The sequence below is a fragment of the Buceros rhinoceros genome, unplaced genomic scaffold (genome assembly GCF_000710305.1).
Source record: "Buceros rhinoceros silvestris isolate BGI_N320 unplaced genomic scaffold, ASM71030v1 scaffold30522, whole genome shotgun sequence".
Taxonomy (NCBI): domain Eukaryota; kingdom Metazoa; phylum Chordata; class Aves; order Bucerotiformes; family Bucerotidae; genus Buceros; species Buceros rhinoceros.
Genome location: NW_010398797.1, coordinates 15,786 through 19,607, shown reverse-complemented (window position 1 = coordinate 19,607; position 3,822 = coordinate 15,786).

Here is a 3,822-nt window from a genome sequence, read left to right as displayed (position 1 = left end):
AAAACCAGCAGTGTTTCTTTTATTTTTATATTTATATTTTTTTCCCTTCTGGCATCCGGAGCTCTGAAGGCGAACACCCCTTTCTCCCATCTTCAGACTTAGCATCGCGATACTGGTGATGGAACACCACCAGGGGAAACTCGTCTGTGGATCAGGACTGACCCCGGACAAGACACTTGGCATAGGGTAGCATGAAGTAGCCCATGAAGACAGACATGCAGCACGCGATGCTCTCAGATGGGGTTGGTTACCCAGACTGGCAGAAAACTGGGTACCCTGGAGGCTTAACTGGTGGGAACAGACACCTTGAACCCTAAATGGGTATTTGAAGGCCAAGCTCTGAGTTTTTAGCAGGTAAAGGCTCAGATACGTCAGAATAATTGGGTGCCTGATTTATCCCTCAAAACCAAGACATTTAGGACCAATGTACCTCATTTACCGCTCTTGCAAAGGGCGGTACTACGGCACTGAGACGCTTTTGGAAGACCTCACCTGAGCATCTGTCCCCTTTCCACGCACATTTCCAAGCACAACTGCTGCCTGACCCCAGTTTCTGCAGGAAAAAACAGTGCTGGGGTGCTCCTGGGGCCTTCATCTCTGCCAAGAAACCTTTGTCAGTGGGAGTCATCCTCGGGGACAAAATTCCCGGTGCAGGTGAGCATGTGTCTAGCTGAAGGACGCCGCCGTGATGTGCAGGAGATGTCCCAAGCACCAGCAGCAGCTCTGCAATCGTGAGCTGATGTCATTCATAGAAACAACCACCAGATTGGCTCAACAAGTGAGGAAAGGCACGCGGCTTGGTTGTTTGGTTAAATGATTTTTGCTGCCAGTGTTCATTGTGCCCAGAAAGAAATGAAAATCAGAATATTATGGAGGAAATATAACAGAAGGAATAAAGCCTCATCGTTACTGAGCTTCTGGGTTGGTAATCTATTTGCACGAGCTCTTTGAGACCATCTCCCACTATCACAGGCAGCTCTGATCCATCAAACTTCTGATAAATGTTTTAACTCTGATCTTAAAGCGAGCTGAATTGTTGCAGATCCTTCAGAAAATTTGACTGAGGTGAATCGCTGTGTCGTGAAGATGAATTCCCCCTTCTCGGATGCTTCTTGCAGTGATTCCAAGAAGCTGCAGGCCGCTGATAGAAGCATTAGACAATCCTAGAGATCAAACCATCACTGTTTAATTATGGAAGGAGACGTGAGGACGCTGGCAGTGCCACTTTGCTTCAGTAGTTCTTACACCGGTGCAAACACATGAGCCTGGACAAAGGCAGGTCTTTACTGAAAGCAGCAGGAGTTGAAAGACCCAAAATGGTACAAAAAGTGCAGTTCTGTGGCTCGGCTGCAGGATAATTGCTGAAAAAATAAGCAAACACACCTGGGAAAGCGAGATGACAGGGCCTGGAAAGTTTTACGGGGACTTTACAGCACCCAGAGTTGGAGCAGAACTTGCTACAGCAATTGTGTTCCTCTGCAGTGGTAAAGAACAGCCGCCATGGAGCAGCTACCCGAGAAACCGCCTCCTTCGGAGAGCTGGAGACACAGCACAGGTGCCTGGAAACGCTCGGAAAACATGATACTCCTCCGGAAAAATGTAAGTATTACTCTTGTCTGAACAATTATTCACTCAGAAATCCTAAGGAGTGGCAGCAGTGGATATAGCAACGCTTCGAAATGTAGAAGCTTTTGCAGCATTTCATGAATGTTTCTCTTCTTTCCCTGCCTTTTTTTTTCCTCTCCCAACAGTCTGGTGTGTTTGTGTTACTCCTTAAAGACAGAAAATCACCTGTGATTTAGCTGCACGTGTTCCTGTGTGGGATGGGTGAACTGCACACACTGGAGTGACCTACCAGACCTCTGGAGGAGGTACCTTTTGGGAGAAGTTTATCAGTTTCTACCTCAAGTTTTGTCTCACAAGGTCACCGAGCTGCTGTGTATGTCCCTGGACTGGGAAGACACTTGTGTGAGGTGCCCCAACTGGGAGGCTCTACCGGAGCTGGAGGACTCACAGGATCACACTTCCCTGGCCAGCAGCTCTGGGTCAGAGAGGCAAAGTGACGACGACACTGCAGCTCTCCCTTGGGAAGCAACAAGATGCCAGCCTGGGACATAAGGTAGCTGTCACACAGAAAAGTCCAAAGGCTCCCACGCTATGGGGTTGGGATTTTTGAGAGGTTGTGATGAGTTTCTAGTCTGTTCTCTCCAGTTGTTTTCCGATGCGGTAGGAATCACCCGTTGGATCTAGTCTATCAGGAGCCATTGCCGCCTTCCTCATCTTCCCAGCTGTAAAACGTGGCTGTTACTGGGGCCACTGTAAAGATGGACTAGATAGGTCCATATCCTGAACTCATTTCTCCCAGTGACTTCAGTGGGATGCCCAGCCCAGAACAATGGCAGGATACACGACCCTAAACATTTCTGCAGTGCTTTGAAAGATGAAAATAATACCTGTGTCAGTGTAGGGGCAGGGAAGTGTTTCATGATGTTTACACCAGACATCACGGACATTACACACGAAAACATGGGAAATGGGGCACTTTTCTTGGTGGGAGATAATCTTTAATAGATGGCAACGAGGAAATAAAAGCGCTCGTACGCAAGAGCCTACCTCACAGAGGGGTATGTTTGCCTGAGTAACATGCCCACAGCCACAGATGTTTCCTCCAGAGCCACAACTGCTGCACAGGGCTGTTCCTTCTGAGGAACCCGAATGAGAGAAATCCCAGCACACGCTTTTCTGCCCCCTCCCCACCCCTTGCTGCAGTTGTGGAGAGAAAGGCAGCCCCACTACTAGATCTTTCAATGGAAACATTCCCCTGGAACCTATTTGTTTCTCCCTTTGGAGCAGTAGAAGATGATGAAATTAAAAAAAAAAAAAAAGACACGACTTGAAGATAGTATTTAACCATCCCTTTTCTGAGATGTTTTATTGGTCTCCAAAGATAATGAGCTAAAGCTTCTGCCCTTGGCCTGTTTTCCGGGAGGAGACAGGGACTGATGTGCATGGAGATGGTGGAGGGCTGGATGGGGATGTGGCTGTGGGACCCAGGAGAGGCCTCTACTCCCTTCCTACCCTGATGGTGAGATTTTTTTTTTTCTCCTTTTTCTCTCCATGGAAACAAACAACTGCTGACTCTTGTCACTCAGAGGAGACTACGCAGCAACGTGGCTTGTTTACCCGCTGTTGTCTTCAGTGGATTGAAGCTGTGTGGCCTTGTCCTCATTCCAAGGAACGCGTGGACGTAGCTGTCTGAAGGAAAACCCTAGTGATTGTAGAGTTTTCAACGCTGAGTGGCAGCCAGCCACCTCGCTTTTATTGTTAACAGATCCCCGTGCTGCCTCGCTGCTCTGTGCCACACACCACGCTGTGACTAACACCATCCGACAAAAGAAAATCCCCTCCAAAGTGACCACGTTCCCGAGCCTAACAGATCTGGTAGAGGCACCACTCACTCGACGCTGTTTTCTCTCCCACGAGCAAGGAGAGGAAAAGGGACAGAAGCACCCTGGGAAGCTCACGTCACACCTAGGGTGGTCGCTGCTGGATCCCACACCCTCCCAGCTGCCAGAATGGAGCTGGGTTTGTTCACACTGACCAGCCTCTGGAGCTGTTCAACATCTTTCCCCACTGACCCCTCAAAACGAGGGGTGTGCAACAACAACATCCCAACTTGTTTGTGCCATGAAAGGAGCTGGAAAGAATGTGCCGAACCACATGACACGTAAGGACATCGGGCTGCGCAGAGAATAGAAAGGCCTCATTTTAATTGCTTCTGAACAAAGTTGGCTCAGTAATTTCCCATTGTCCTGCTGCACT